This window comes from Oncorhynchus kisutch, linkage group LG14 (assembly GCF_002021735.2).
Source record: "Oncorhynchus kisutch isolate 150728-3 linkage group LG14, Okis_V2, whole genome shotgun sequence".
In the NCBI taxonomy this organism is placed as follows: Eukaryota; Metazoa; Chordata; class Actinopteri; order Salmoniformes; family Salmonidae; genus Oncorhynchus; species Oncorhynchus kisutch.
In genome coordinates, this window is record NC_034187.2 from 88,044,777 (window position 1) to 88,062,579 (window position 17,803).

A 17,803-nucleotide genomic window follows, 5' to 3' on the forward strand; every position below is an offset into this window, starting at 1 on the left:
CACTATTTTAGACCAGAGTCGTATGGCACTCTATTCCCTATATAGTGCACTACTTTAGGCCAGAGTCCTATGGCACCCTATTCCCTATATAGTGCACTATTTTAGACCAGAGCCCTATGGCACCTTATTCCCTATATAGTGCACTACTTTAGACCAGAGCCCTATGGCACCCTATTCCCTATATAGTGGACTACTTTAGACCAGAGCCTTATGGGCAGAAACCTTGGCCCTGGTCACCTTCTTCTCCTTCTAGTGTGGGAGCTTTCCTGAGTCCACAAACAAAAGCCCATTACAGATAACAGAAGGTAATCTTCATCCTGGGGACACTGTGGCCGTGTGTGTTGCTACAAGGTCGACACACACGCCTGTACCAGACACACAGACAGAGAGACCAGACCCCTCAGAAAAAAGGCTTTCCCATTTCCTCCTTCCCCCCATTCTTCCATCCCTCTATCCCTTCTTCCTCTAGAGAGAGAGAGGGAGAGAGAGAGAGAGAGAGAGTTCCAAGAGTAGCTGGTAAAATGATGAACTCATAATATCTAGTATTTTATATCATACTTCAAATGATTTAAAGGAAGAGTACAAGTTCAACTTAGTTTCCATTTAAAAACGCCTAGCTACAACTAGCCAAGTGAAATCCAGCTGCAACATGTGCTGTGTGCAACCGTAATCAACTAAGATGGAGACAGTAACAAGCCCCCCAAAGCTCAGAAACCTTGCAAACAAATATGCAGAAGGCATTGCTAGTGAAGCAGGGAGGAAAGGTTTTTTAAAAGAGCACCCAGAAACCCTAAAACCTTTATGCAACAAAAAGACTAATAAATAAAGAAGTATCTTGTCTTTTCACTGAACGTCTAAATGCTTGGCAACCTGGCGCAAGGCAAACAAACAACTGAACGTCTAAATGCTTGGCAACCTGGCGCAAGGCAAACAAACAACTGAACGTCTAAATGCTTGGCAACCTGGCGCAAGGCAAACAAACAACTGAATGTCTAAATGCTTGGCAACCTGGCGCAAGGCAAACAAACAACTGAACGTCTAAATGCTTGGCAACCTGGCGCAAGGCAAACAAACAACTGAACGTCTAAATGCTTGGCAACCTGGCGCAAGGCAAACAAACAACTGAACGTCTAAATGCTTGGCAACCTGGCGCAAGGCAAACAAACAACTGAACGTCTAAATGCTTGGCAACCTGGCGTAAGGCAAACAAACAACTGAACGTCTAAATGCTTGGCAACCTGGCGCAAGGCAAACAAACAACTGAACGTCTAAATGCTTGGCAACCTGGCGCAAGGCAAACAAACAACTTCAAAGGTCTGGAAACAAAGACAATGAGACAACAACCCCAAAATGTCACATTAATATATAGAGTAACGGAATAGTAATTTTCCAAGGATCTGAAGCCAGTCAAGAGCAGATTGAAGAAGAGTTGTACATGATAAAACCACTAGCGGATAATGAACTACAAACTACAAACCAGACGCTAATGGAAGAGTTGAGACATTAGAATGTAACACTGTCCAGACGCTGATAGGAGAGTTGAGACATTAGAATGTAACACTGTCCAGACGCTGATAGGAGAGTTGAGACATTAGAATGTAACACTGTCCAGACGCTGATAGGAGAGTTGAGACATTAGAATGTAACACTGTCCAGACGCTGATAGGAGAGTTGAGACATTAGAATGTAACACTGTCCAGACGCTGATAGGAGAGTTGAGACATTAGAATGTAACACTGTCCAGACGCTGATAGGAGAGTTGAGACATTAGAATGTAACACTGTCCAGACGCTGATAGGAGAGTTGAGACATTAGAATGTAACACTGTCCAGACGCTGATAGGAGAGTTGAGACATTAGAATGTAACACTGTCCAGACGCTGATAGGAGAGTTGAGACATTAGAATGTAACACTGTCCAGACGCTGATAGGAGAGTTGAGACATTAGAATGTAACACTGTCCAGACGCTGATTTAAGAGTTGAGACATTAGAATGTAACACTGTCCAGACGCTGATAGGAGAGTTGAGACATTAGAATGTAACACTGTCCAGACGCTGATAGGAGAGTTGAGGCATTAGAATGTAACACTGTCCAGACGCTGATAGGAGAGTTGAGGCATTAGAATGTAACACTGTCCAGACACTGATAGGAGAGTTGAGGCATTAGAATGTAACACTGTCCAGACACTGATAGGAGAGTTGAGGCATTAGAATGTAACACTGTCCAGACACTGATAGGAGAGTTGAGGCATTTCCAGGAGGAGACCCGTGCTTCAAAAGAACAGTTAAGACAGAAGTTAAGACAGAAGTTTGAACAAATGCCGCAGTCCAATGATATCCTCCGAGAGGAGCTGTGTGTAGTGAAGGTGGAGCTTCAGCAGAGAGAGAGGGGGACATGTTGTCCTCCGAGAGGAGCTGTGTGTAGTGAAGGTGGAGCTGCAGCAGAGAGAGAGAGAGGGGGACATGTTGTCCTCTGAGAGGAGCTGTGTGTAGTGAAGGTGGAGCTTCAGCAGAGAGAGAGAGAGGGGAACATGTTGTCCTCCAAGAGGAGCTGTGTGTAGTGAAGGTGGAGCTGCAGCAGAGAGAGAGGGGGACATGTTGTCCTCAGAGAGGAGCTGTGTGTAGTGAAGGTGGAGCTTCAGCAGAGAGAGAGGGGAACATGTTGTCCTCAGAGAGGAGCTGTGTGTAGTGAAGGTGGAGCTTCAGCAGAGAGAGAGGGGAACATGTTGTCCTCAGAGAGGAGCTGTGTGTAGTGAAGGTGGAGCTGCAGCAGAGAGAGAGGGGGACATGTTGTCCTCAGAGAGGAGCTGTGTGTAGTGAAGGTGGAGCTTCAGCAGAGAGAGAGGGGAACATGTTGTCCTCAGAGAGGAGCTGTGTGTAGTGAAGGTGGAGCTTCAGCAGAGAGAGAGGGGAACATGTTGTCCTCAGAGAGGAGCTGTGTGTAGTGAAGGTGGAGCTTCAGCAGAGAGAGAGGGGGACACTAGCAGTGTTGTTGGACCAATCTGCAGCCCCTGGACTCTGCAGCCCCTGGATTCCTGCTCTACCCAGATGACCTACTGTCCCCAGCAGATCAGATTATGTTGACCTACTGTCCCCAGCAGATCAAGGTCTAACCAGATGGCCTACGGTCACCAACAGATCAGATGACCTTGACCTACTGTCACCAACAGATCAGATGACCTACTGTCCCCAACAGATCAAGGTCTACCCAGATGACCTACTGTCACCAACAGATCAGATGACCTACTGTCACCAACAGATCAAGGTCTACCCAGACGACCTACTGTCACCGACAGATCAGATGACCTACTGTCCCCAACAGGTCAAGGTCTACCCAGATGACCTACTGCCACCAACAGATCAGGGTCTACCCAGATGACCTACTGTCCCCAACAGATCAGATGACCTACTGCCACCAACAGATCAGATGACCTACTGTCCCCAACAGATCAGGGTCTACCCAGATGACCTACTGTCACCAACAGATCAGGGTCTACCCAGATGACCTACTGTCCCCAACAGATCAGATGCCCTACTGTCCCCAACAGATCAGGGTCTACCCAGATGACCTACTGTCCCCAACAGATCAGGGTCTACCCAGATGACCTACTGCCACCAACCTATCAGATGACCTACTGCCACCAAGAGATCAGATGACCTACTATCCCCAACAGATCAGATGACCTACTGTCACCAACAGATCAGATGACCTACTGTCACCAACCTTCTATAGGAATACAACATCAACTGGACAATCAACATCAACTTTCAGAAAACCAAGGTCATGATTTAGCAGAAAAAGGGAAGGAATCTGAGCAGCAGACACTCCTTCAAAAGAGGAAATACCATGGTTGAACCAACTACCTGGAACAGGAAATACCATGGTTGAACATGTCCAACTACCTGGGACAGGAAATACTATGGTTGAACCAATACCTAGAACAGGAAATACTATGGTTGAACCAACTACCTGGAACAGGAAATACCATGGTTGAACCAACTACCTGGAACAGGAAATACTATGATTGAACATGTCCAACTACCTGGAACAGGAAATACTATGGTTGAACCAACTACCTGGAACAGGAAATACCATGATTGAACATGTCCAACTACCTGGGACAGGAAATACCATGGTAGAACATGTCCAACTACCTGGAACAGGACCACCATGGTTGAACATGTCCAACTACCTGGGACAGGAAATACTATGGTTGAACCAATACCTAGAACAGGAAATACTATGGTTGAACCAACTACCTGGAACAGGAAATACCATGGTTGAACCAACTACCTGGAACAGGAAATACTATGATTGAACATGTCCAACTACCTGGAACAGGAAATACTATGGTTGAACCAACTACCTGGAACAGGAAATACCATGATTGAACATGTCCAACTACCTGGGACAGGAAATACCATGGTAGAACATGTCCAACTACCTGGAACAGGACCACCATGGTTGAACATGTCCAACTACTACTCCAGCGCTTGGCTCTTCCATGCTCTATTGGTGGAGCAAGAAAAATGGTCTTGGGCTGTTTCTCCTATCTATCCAACTGTACACCATTCTGTCTCCTATCTATCCAACACCACACCATTCTGTCTCCTATCTATCCAACACCACACCATTCTGTCCCCTATCTATCCAACAGTACACCATTCTGTCTCCTATCTATCCAACTGTACACCATTCTGTCTCCTAGCTATCCAACAGTACACCATTCTGTCTCCTATCTATCCAACTGTACACCATTCTGTCTCCTATCTATCCAACAGTACACCATTCTGTCTCCTATCTATCCAACTGTACACCATTCTGTCTCCTATCTATCCAACAGTACCACCACCCTGTCCCCTATCCATCCAACAGTACACCACCCTGTCCCCTATCTATCCAACAGTACCACCACCCTGTCCCCTATCGATCCAACAGTACCACCACCCTGTCCCCTATCTATCCAACAGTACACCACCCTGTCCCCTATCTATCCAACAGTACACCACCCTGTCCCCTATCTATCCAACAGTACCACCACCTTGTCCCCTATCTATCCAACAGTACCACCACCCTGTCCTCTATCTATCCAACAGTACCACCACCCTGTCCTCTATCTATCCAACTGTACACCATTCTGTCTCCTATCCAACTGTACACCATTCTGTCTCCTATCTATCCAACAGTACACCATTCTGTCCCCTATCTATCCAACAGTACACCATTCTGTCTCCTATCTATCCAACTGTACACCATTCTGTCTCCTATCCAACTGTACACCATTCTGTCTCCTATCTATCCAACTGTACACCATTCTGTCTCCTATCTATCCAACAGTACACCACCCTGTCCCCTATCTATCCAACAGTACACCATTCTGTCCCCTAGCTATCCAACAGTACACCACTCTGTCTCCTATCTATCCAACTGTACACCATTCTGTCTCCTATCCAACAGTACACCATTCTGTCTCCTATCTATCCAACTGTACACCATTCTGTCTCCTATCTATCCAACAGTACACCACCCTGTCCCCTATCTATCCAACAGTACACCATTCTGTCCCCTAGCTATCCAACAGTACACCACCCTGTCCCCTATCTATCCAACAGTACACCATTCTGTCCCCTAGCTATCCAACAGTACACCACTCTGTCTCCTATCTATCCAACTGTACACCATTCTGTCTCCTATCCAACAGTACCACCACCCTGTCTCCTAGCTATCCAACTGTACACCATTCTGTCTCCTATCTATCCAACTGTACACCATTCTGTCTCCTATCTATCCAACTGTACACCATTCTGTCTCCTATCTATCCAACAGTACACCACCTTGTCCCCTATCTATCCAACAGTACACCATTCTGTCCCCTAGCTATCCAACAGTACACCACTCTGTCTCCTATCTATCCAACAGTACACCATTCTGTCTCCTATCTATCCAACAGTACACCACCCTGTCCCCTATCTATCCCAACTGTACACCATTCTGTCTCCTATCTATCCAACAGTACACCACCCTGTCCCCTATCTATCCAACAGTACACCACTCCACTAAATGTGACTCCACAACAGAACAGAACAGGTGTGAGGCAAGTGGACAGCCTGGTGGCTGGGGAGATGGTCCCTAACAGACAGACAGCTACAACCTGTAGACATACAGAGCCAAAGTCCAGCCAGAATCACAGCAGGCCAGACAGACCAGCCAGTAAGTCCATCCAGCCAGAATCACAGCAGTCCAGACGGACCAGCCAGGGTATATAACAAAGTATTGAGATAAACTTTTGTTATTGAATAAATACTTATTTTCCACCATAATTTGCAAATAAATTCATTAAAAATCCTACAATGTGATTTTCTGGATTTTGTTTATGTGGTCCTGGCGACTGGACCTTTTTTGGAACACCATTATTTTGGTCTTACTGAGATTTACTATCAGGGCCCAGGTCTGGCAGAATCTGTGCAGAAGATCTAGATGCTGCTGTAGGCCCTCCTTGGTTGGTGACAGAAGCACCAGATCATCAGCAAACAGTAGACATTTGACTTCAGATTCTAGCAGGGTGAGGCCGGGTGCTGCAGACTTTTCTAGTGCCCGTGCCAATTCATTGATATATGTTGAAGAGGGTGGGGCTTAAGCTGCATCCCTGTCTCACCCCACGGCCCTGTGGGAAGAAATGTGTGTGTTTTTGCTTATTTTAACTGCACACTTGTTTGTGTACATGGATTTTATAATGTTGTATATTTTTCCAACACCACTTTCCATTCATTTGTATAGCAGATCCTCATGCCAAATTGAGTCGAAGGCTTTTTTGAAATCAACAAAGCATGAGAAGACTTTGCCTTTGTTTAGGTTTGTTTGTTTGTCTATCAGGGTGTGCAGGGTGAACACGTGGTCTGTCGTACGATAATTTGGTAAAAAGCCAATTTGACATTTGCTCAGTGTCAAGGATTTCCTCCTCTTCTTCCGAAGAGGAGAGGCGAAAAGGATCAGAGGACCAATATGCGGCGTGGTAAGTGTCCATGGTTCCTTTAATACGTAAACGTACACATGAACAACTGATTACAAAAAACAAGAAACGTGTGAAACCCCAGTAGACTAGACCCCATCAACCCAGGAGACTAGACCCCATCAACCCAGGAGACTAGACCCCATAACCCCAGCAGCCTAGACCCCATCACCCCAGTAGACTAGACACATCACCCCTGTAGACTAGACCCCATCACCTAAGTAGACTAGACCCCATCACCCCAGCAGACTAGACCCCATCACCCCAGCAGACTAGACCCCATCACCCCAGCAGACTAGACCCCAGCAGACTAGACCCCATCACCCCAGTAGACTAGACCCCATCACCCCAGTAGACTAGACCCCATCACAAATGATGCAGAAACATTTATCCATGCTTTTGTCACTTCTAGGTTAGACTACTGCAATGCTCTATTTTCAGGCTACCCGGATAAAGCACTAAATAAACTTCAGTTAGTGCTAAATACGGCTGCTAGAATCCTGACTAGAACCAAAAAATTTGATCATATTACTCCAGTGCTAGCCTCTCTACACTGGCTTCCTGTCAAAGCAAGGGCTGATTTCAAGGTTTTACTGCTAACCTACAAAGCATTACATGGGCTTGCTCCTACCTATCTCTCTGATTTGGTCCTGCCGTACATACCTACACGTACGCTACGGTCACAAGACGCAGGCCTCCTAATTGTCCCTAGAATTTCTAAGCAAACAGCTGGAGGCAGGGCTTTCTCCTATAGAGCTCCATTTTTATGGAACGGTCTGCCTACCCATGTCAGAGACGCAAACTCGGTCTCAACCTTTAAGTCTTTACTGAAGACTCATCTCTTCAGTGGGTCATATGATTGAGTGTAGTCTGGCCCAGGAGTGGGAAGGTGAACGGAAAGGCTCTGGAGCAACGAACCGCCCTTGCTGTCTCTGCCTGGCCGGTTCCCCTCTTTCCACTGGGATTCTCTGCCTCTAACCCTATTACAGGGGCTGAGTCACTGGCTTGCTGGGGCTCTCTCATGCCGTCCCTGGAGGGGGTGCGTCACCTGAGTGGGTTGATTCACTGTTGTGGTCATCCTGTCTGGGTTGGCGCCCCCCCTTGGGTTGTGCCGTGGCGGAGATCTTTGTGGGCTATACTCAGCCTTGTCTCAGGATGGTAAGTTGGTGGTTGAAGATATCCCTCTAGTGGTGTGGGGGCTGTGCTTTGGCAAAGTGGCTGGGGTTATATCCTTCCTGTTTGGCCCTGTCCGGGGGTGTCCTCGGATGGGGCCACAGTGTCTCCTGACCCCTCCTGTCTCAGCCTCCAGTATTTATGCTGCAGTAGTTTATGTGTCGGGGGGCTGGGGTCAGTTTGTTATATCTGGAGTACTTCTCCTGTCCTATTCGGTGTCCTGTGTGAATCTAAGTGTGCGTTCTCTAATTCTCTCCTTCTCTCTTTCTTTCTCTCTCTCGGAGGACCTGAGCCCTAGGACCATGCCCGAGGACTACCTGACATGATGACTCCTTGCTGTCCCCAGTCCACCTGGCCATGCTGCTGTTCCAGTTTCAACTGACCTGAGCCCTAGGACCATGCCCCAGGACTACCTGACATGATGACTCCTTGCTGTCCCCAGTCCACCTGGCCATGCTGCTGCTCCAGTTTCAACTTCCATCTGACTGTGCAGCTGCTCCAGTTTCAACTGTTCTGCCTTATTATTATTCGACCATGCTGGTCATTTATGAACATTTGAACATCTTGGCCATGTTCTGTTATAATCTCCCCCCGGCACCGCCAGAAGAGGACTGGCCACCCCCCATAGCCTGGTTCCTCTCTAGGTTTCTTCCTAGGTATTGGCCTTTCTAGGGAGTTTTTCCTAGCCACCGTGCTTCTACACCTGGATTGCTTGCTGTTTGGGGTTTTAGGCTGGGTTTCTGTACAGCACTTTGAGATATCAGCTGATGTACGAAGGGCTATATAAATACATTTGATTTTGATTTGATCACCCCAGTAGACTAGACCCCATCACCCCAGTAGACTAGACCCCATCACCCCAGTAGACTAGACCCCATTACCCCAGTAGACTAGACCCCATCACCCCAGCAGACTAGACCCCATCACCCCAGTAGACTAGACCCCATCACCCCAGTAGACTAGACCCCATCACCCCAGCATCCTAGACCCCATTACCCCAGCAGACTAGACCCCATCACCCCAGTAGACTAGACCCCATCACCCCAGCAGACTAGACCCCATCACCCCAGTAGACTAGACTCCATCACCCCAGTAGACTAGACCCCATCACCCCAGTAGACTAGACCCCATCACCCCAGTAGACTAGACCCCATCACCCCAGCAGACTAGACCCCATCACCCCAGTAGACTAGACCCCATCACCCCAGCAGACTAGACCCCATCACCCCAGTAGACTAGACCCCATCACCCCCGTAGACTAGCCCCATCACCCCAGTAGACTAGACCCCATCACCCCAGCAGACTAGAACCCATCACCCCAGGAGACTAGACCCCATCACCCCAGCAGACTAGACCCCATCACCCCAGTAGACTAGACCCATCACCCCAGTAGACTAGACCCCTTCACCCCAGTAGACTAGACCCCATCACCCCAGCAGACTAGACCCCATCACCCCAGCAGACTAGACCCCATCACCCCAGTAGACTAGACCCCATCACCCCAGTAGACTAGACCCCATCACCCCAGTAGACTAGACCCCATCACCCCAGTAGACTAGACCCCATCACCCCAGCAGACTAGACCCCATCACCCCAGCAGACTAGACCCCATCACCCCAGTAGACTAGACCCCATCACCCCAGTAGACTAGTCCCCATCACCCCAGTAGACTAGACCCCATCACCCCAGTAGACTAGACCCCATCACCCCAGTAGACTAGACCCCATCACCCCAGTAGACTAGACCCCATCACCCCAGCAGACTAGACCCCATCACCCCAGTAGACTAGACCCCATCACCCCAGCATCCTAGACCCCATTACCCCAGCAGACTAGACCCCATCACCCCAGTAGACTAGACCCCATCACCCCAGCAGACTAGACCCCATCAACCCAGCAGACTAGACCCCATCACCCCAGTAGACTAGACCCCATCACCCCAGCAGACTAGACCCCATCACCCCAGCATACTAAACCCCATCACCCCAGCAGACTAGACCCATCACCCCAGTAGACTAGACCCCATCACCCAGTAGACTGGACCCCAGTAGACTAGACCCCATCACCCCAGTAGACTAGACCCCATCACCCCAGTAGACTAGACCCCATCACCCCAGTAGACTAGACCCCATCACCCCAGTAGACTAGACCCCATCACCCCAGCAGCCTAGACCCCATCACCCCAGTAGACTAGACCCCATCACCCCAGTAGACTAGACCCCATCACCCCAGTAGACTAGACCCCATCACCCCAGTAGACTAGACCCCATCACCCCAGTAGACTAGACCTCATCACCCCAGGAGACTAGACCCCATCACCCCAGTAGACTAGACCCCATCACCCCAGGAGACTAGACCCCATCACCCCAGTAGACTAGACCCCATCACCCCAGTAGACTAGACCCCATCACCCCAGTAGACTAGACCTCATCACCCCAGGAGACTAGACCCCATCACCCCAGTAGACTAGACCCCATCACCCCAGGAGACTAGACCCCATCACCCCAGTAGACTAGACCCCATCACCCCAGGAGACTAGACCCCATCACCCCAGGAGACTAGACCCATCACCCCAGTAGACTAGACCCCATCACCCCAGGAAACTAGACCCCATCACCCCAGGAGACTAGACCCCATCACCCCAGCAGACTAGACCCCATCACCCCAGTAGACTAGACCCCAGTAGACTAGACCCCATCACCCCAGGAGACTAGACCCCATCACCCCAGGAGACTAGACCCCATCACCCCAGCAGACTAGACCCCATCACCCCAGTAGACTAGACCCCATCACCCCAGTAGACTAGACCCCATCACCCCAGCAGACTAGACCCCATCACCCCAGGAGACTAGACACCATCACCCCAGTAGACTAGACCCCATCACCCCAGCAGACTAGACCCCATCACCCCAGTAGACTAGACCCCATCACCCCAGTAGACTAGACCCCATCACCCCAGCAGACTAGACCCCATCACCCCAGTAGACTAGACCCCATCACCCCAGTAGACTAGACCCCATCACCCCAGCAGCCTAGACCCCATCACCCCAGGAGACTAGACCCCATCACCCCAGCAGCCTAGACCCCATCACCCCAGTAGACTAGACCCCATCACCCCAGTAGACTAGACCCCATCACCCCAGTAGACTAGACCCCATCACCCCAGCAGCCTAGACCCCATCACCCCAGTAGACTAGACCCCATCACCCCAGCAGACTAGACCCCATCACCCCAGTAGACTAGACCCCATCACCCCAGTAGACTAGACCCCATCACCCCAGTAGACTAGACCCCATCACCCCAGCAGCCTAGACCCCATCACCCCAGCAGCCTAGACCCCATCACCCCAGTAGACTAGACCCCATCACCCCAGTAGACTAGACCGCATCACCCCAGCAGCCTAGACCGCATCACCCCAGCAGCCTAGACCCCATCACCCCAGTAGACTAGACCCCATCACCCCAGTAGACTAGACCCCATCACCGAAGTAGACTAGACCCCATCACCCCAGTAGACTAGACCCCATCACCCCAGCAGACTAGACCCCATCACCCCAGTAGACTAGACCCCATCACCCCAGGCGACTAGACCCCATCACCCCAGTAGACTAGACCCCATCACCCCAGTAGACTAGACCCCATCACCCCAGCAGCCTAGACCCCATCACCCCAGTAGACTAGACCCCATCACCCCAGTAGACTAGACCCCATCACCCCAGTAGACTAGACCCCATCACCCCAGTAGACTAGACCCCATCACCCCAGTAGACTAGACCCCATCACCCCAGTAGACTAGACCCCATCACCCCAGCAGCCTAGACCCCATCACCCCAGTAGACTAGACCCCATCACCCCAGTAGACTAGACCCCATCACCCCAGTAGACTAGACCCCATCACCCCAGCAGACTAGACCCCATCACCCCAGTAGACTAGACCCCATCACCCCAGGAGACTAGACCCCATCACCCCAGTAGACTAGACCCCATCACCCCAGTAGACTAGACCCCATCACCCCAGCAGACTAGACCCCATCACCCCAGTAGACTAGACCCCATCACCCCAGGAGACTAGACCCCATCACCCCAGTAGACTAGACCCCATCACCCCAGTAGACTAGACCCCATCACCCCAGCAGCCTAGACCCCATCACCCCAGTAGACTAGACCCCATCACCCCAGTAGACTAGACCCCATCACCCCAGTAGACTAGACCCCATCACCCCAGTAGACTAGACCCCATCACCCCAGTAGACTAGACCCCATCACCCCAGTAGACTAGACCCCATCACCCCAGCAGCCTAGACCCCATCACCCCAGTAGACTAGACCCCATCACCCCAGTAGACTAGACCCCATCACCCCAGTAGACTAGACCCCATCACCCCAGTAGACTAGACCCCATCACCCCAGTAGACTAGACCTCATCACCCCAGGAGACTAGACCCCATCACCCCAGTAGACTAGACCCCATCACCCCAGGAGACTAGACCCCATCACCCCAGTAGACTAGACCCCATCACCCCAGGAGACTAGACCCCATCACCCCAGGAGACTAGACCCCATCACCCCAGTAGACTAGACCCCATCACCCCAGGAAACTAGACCCCATCACCCCAGGAGACTAGACCCCATCACCCCAGCAGACTAGACCCCATCACCCCAGTAGACTAGACCCCAGTAGACTAGACCCCATCACCCCAGGAGACTAGACCCCATCACCCCAGCAGCCTAGACCCCATCACCCCAGGAGACTAGACCCCATCACCCCAGTAGACTAGACCCCATCACCCCAGGAGACTAGACCCCATCACCCCAGTAGACTAGACCCAAGTAGACTAGACCCCATCACCCCAGGAGACTAGACCCCATCACCCCAGTAGACTAGACCCCAGTAGACTAGACCCCATCACCCCAGGAGACTAGACCCCATCACCCCAGGAGACTAGACCCCATCACCCCAGTAGACTAGACCCCATCACCCCAGGAGACTAGACCCCATCACCCCAGTAGACTAGACCCCATCACCCCAGTAGACTAGACCCCATCACCCCAGTAGACTAGACCCCATCACCCCAGGAGACTAGACCCCATCACCCCAGGAGACTAGACCCCATCACCCCAGTAGACTAGACCCCAGTAGACTAGACCCCAGTAGACTAGACCCCATCACCCCAGGAGACTAGACCCCAGTAGACTAGACCCCATCACCCCAGCAGAATAGACCCCATCACCCCAGTAGACTAGACCCCATCACCCCAGTAGACTAGACCCCAGTAGACTAGACCCCAGTAGACTAGACCCCATCACCCCAGCAGACTAGACCCCATCACCCCAGCAGAATAGACCCCATCACCCCAGTAGACTAGACCCCATCACCCCAGTAGACTAGACCCCAGTAGACTAGACCCCATCACCCCAGGAGACTAGACCCCATCACCCCAGTAGACTAGACCCCATCACCCCAGGAGACTAGACCCCATCACCCCAGTAGACTAGACCCCATCACCCCAGCAGAATAGACCCCATCACCCCAGTAGACTAGACCCCATCACCCCAGTAGACTAGACCCCAGTAGACTAGACCCCAGTAGACTAGACCCCATCACCCCAGCAGACTAGACCCCATCACCCCAGCAGAATAGACCCCATCACCCCAGTAGACTAGACCCCAGTAGACTAGACCCCATCACCCCAGGAGACTAGACCCCATCACCCCAGCAGCCTAGTCCCCATCACCCCAGGAGACTAGACCCCATCACCCCAGTAGACTAGACCCCATCACCCCAGTAGACTAGACCCCATCACCCCAGTAGACTAGACCCCAGTAGACTAGACCCCATCACCCCAGGAGACTAGACCCCATCACCCCAGCAGCCTAGTCCCCATCACCCCAGCAGACTAGACCCTATCACCCCAGTAGACTAGACCCCATCACCCCAGCAGACTAGACCCCATCACCCCAGTAGCCTAGACCCCATCACCCCAGCAGCCTAGTCCCCATCACCCCAGTAGACTAGACCCCATCACCCCAGTAGACTAGACCCCATCACCCCAGTAGACTAGACCCCAGTAGACTAGACCCCATCACCCCAGTAGACTAGACCCCATCACCCCAGCAGCCTAGTCCCCATCACCCCAGCAGACTAGACCCCATTACCCCAGTAGACTAGACCCCAGGAGACTAGACCCCATCACCCCAGTAGACTAGACCCCATCACCCCAGTAGACTAGACCCCATCACCCCAGGAGACTAGACCCCATCACCCCAGGAGACTAGACCCCATCACCCCAGGAGACTAGACCCCATCACCCCAGTAGACTAGACCCCAGGAGACTAGACCCCATCACCCCAGTAGACTAGACCCCATCACCCCAGTAGACTAGACCCCATCACCCCAGGAGACTAGACCCCATCACCCCAGTAGACTAGACCCCAGGAGACTAGACCCCATCACCCCAGGAGACTAGACCCCATCACCCCAGTAGACTAGACCCCAGGAGACTAGACCCCATCACCCCAGTAGACTAGACCCCATCACCCCAGCAGCCTAGACCCCATCACCCCAGTAGACTAGACCCCATCACCCCAGCAGACTAGACCCCATCACCCCAGTAGACTAGACCCCATCACCCCAGGAGACTAGACCCCATCACCCCAGGAGACTAGACCCCATCACCCCAGCAGACTAGACCCCATCACCCCAGCAGACTAGACCCCATCACCCCAGTAGACTAGACCCCATCACCCCAGCAGCTAGCCCGGTGGTTTTCTTTCTTTCCTTTCACAGGAGACATGCTGACTGCCGCGGAGACCAAGTTCCCATAGCTATTGAGAAAATATAAACCAAACCCTTAAATTTCAGTGTTAAACTTTTGCCAAAACTCTAGGCAACCCCACCACTACCAATACAACCACTGCCCCCTAAAATAAATCCCATTTCAACTTCAATTTAGATTTTTTTTTGGGGGGGGAGATCACATGAGGATTTGTGGGACAAAGTCTCAGTGGGTTGAGAGTAAAAACATCAGGATAGATTGAGGAGATGTGACTGGTCCTCGGTGGGGGTTGGGCCAGGTGGTGTTCTAATGAAATGCAAAGTCCCACGGATGTCAACCTTTAAAAGAAGAGCGACCAAAACTATGGAGAGCAGAAACACAAACACCACAGTGTGTTGTTAAGACCCTTGAATAAACCGGGTTCAGGGCTCCAGACTCCAGGGGATTGTCAGCTGACGTGGCAGGTCGAAGGGGTGACATTGGATGTGACAGATTGGTGTGTGTGTGTGTGTGTGTGTGTGTGTGTGTGTGTGTGTGTGTGTGTGTGTGTGTGTGCGTGCGTGCGTGCGTGCGTGCGTGCGTGTGTGCGTGCGTGCGTGCGTGTGTGTATGTGTGCGTGTGTGTGTTAGGAGAGCAGACAGGCTGGCCAGGCATGGACATTAAAGCATTCTTTCAAACTGACATGAATATTATTATTCAATTGTTTAAACTACATACTGACATGAATATTGTCATTACATTGTATATACTACATACTGACATGAATATTGTTATTACATTTTATATACTACATACTGACATGTATATTGTTATTCAACAGCATATACTAGACTCCATCACCCCAGCACACTAGACCCGATCACGCCGAATCACTCCGCATTTTAAAAGTTCCGGTTAAGGTTTGGGATCGACTTAAAACCAAAATATCAAAAACAACTTTATATCCTGCTGGATTTCGAACATAAAACCATCGGAGCCAGAGGCAGACGCTTGAAACCCATATGCCATACACGCAAAACGGAAATGTAGTTGAAGGTGACTGTTGCCCCTAGTGGCAGATTTTCACGTAATCTCCTGATGTCCTAAAACAAGGATGGATGTTGAATACTGACTTATCACGGGTGACCTGCCTGCCCAAATCATCTTTGTATGAAACCATTACGCGCGGAAAGAACCACGTTACTTAGTCAATTATTTCACCAGGGTTGTCTCTTATGACTAATGAACATGAAAAATGACAACTACAACATAATAAGCCTGCTGATTAAATCAATGTTATATTTTTACAGGTCTGTTTCAACAGATATTCTCTTTATTTACGCGCATTTATTTCCAATAATACCATATCCAGTTGCGCATGAATATAAACCGCAATTCCATAGTCTAGATCATAGATTATTTCAATTCATATAATATTCATATTTTGACAATATTTTTGACTAAGCATTTTCATAAAGAACCATTGCCCACTTCAGCAATCACCTTTGTTGTATCCGATACATTTCACCACGGCTATAACGCAACAGGGCTACAGCAAGTCTCACAAGATGTTCTAGCGTATATTTACTTCTCTCCACAACCAAATATACACAGCAACATAAAGGACAAGCAAAGAAGAGAGTGAATGCATGAATAAATAAATGGCACTTACACTGAAAAGATGCACAATTCCCACCATGCGTTACGATGGTGTGAGGGCAAAATGTATTTCCAGTCAGCCTCTGACTCCAGTCCACTCCGATCAATGTTAGAATGACGAATGTTTATCAGTTCAGTCAATATAAATACGGCTCAAGAAGTCAGAACGGTCCGTCAGAAACCCAGAACACATGAGCAGCACAGCAGGGCGGCAAGGATTCTTCAATCAGCAGACAACATTCTGGATGGAACGGAGCTGACGTTCAAGGCGTTCGAGTCGAGCTAGAGAGAAAACACGGGGATGATGCGTCGCTATCAAATAAGCTACCTCTTCTGTTCTGCTTGCCGTCGTTGAAAGCCTTTTTATCTTCCAAAATGACTGCTGAAATTAAATGAATTTATCTTATATAAGCTAGTCTACGTTAGAGAGGAGATGAATAACCACGCATTTGGACTTGCACATTTGGCGCGCCTGCCGGTTGTGTGTCGGTTGCCGTTAGAACGAGGAATAGAATAGTGATGCTTCCTCCTGCAGTTGGGGTCGTTCGGTCGGCGGCGCTCCGGGACCCAGGTGGAGGGAGTCGGTGTGGGCGGGCTCCCAGCGGTGGGAGGAGGAGGAGGAGGTGTGACAGGCTGACTGAGCAAGCAGCTCCAACAGGCTGTGGCTTCTGTGTCCCAAAACAGGTTGTAGAGGTCAAGTAGAAGTGTATAATAGACTAGAATGGTGTGTTATAGACAAAATGTCACCTGGGTTATTTGTATTGCCCCACTCATTTAGAGCAACTACTGAACTGTGCCTCTGTAGGTGACTGAATGTGCACGGACACTCTCTGTTTCTCACTCTTGCTCTCATCTCTCTCTCACCCTCTAAAACTCTATTCAATTTCAATTCAAGGGGATTTATTGACATGGGAAAAACATGTTAACGCTGCCAGGTGAAAATAATAATGAACAAAAGTGAAATAAACAAACAAACAAATTAACATAAAATATTACATTCACAGAAGTTCCATACGAATAAAGACATTTCAAATGTCATGTTATGTGCAAATAGGTACAAAAGGGGAAAAATAAACATAAATATGGGTTTTTATTTACAATGGTGTTTGTTCTTCACTGGTTGACCTTTTCTTGCGGCAACAGGTCACAAATCTTGCTGCTGTGATGCACACTGTGGTATTTCACCCATATCTACTGTTTATGAGGATT

At 50.0% G+C, this 17,803-nt stretch overlaps 1 protein-coding gene across 1 annotated transcript in view; it reads right to left on the reverse strand.

Annotated features, from left to right (window-relative positions):
• The window catches only part of LOC116353440 (protein CBFA2T1-like), a 107,845-nt gene extending 90,707 nt beyond the window's left edge, over window positions 1-17,138 (reverse strand). The window contains exon 1 of the mRNA XM_031789141.1: window positions 16,608-17,138. The gene's annotated coding sequence lies outside the window, so the exon portion shown is untranslated. The remainder of the gene's footprint in view (window positions 1-16,607) is intronic.
• Window positions 17,139-17,803: the final 665 nt, after the last annotated feature.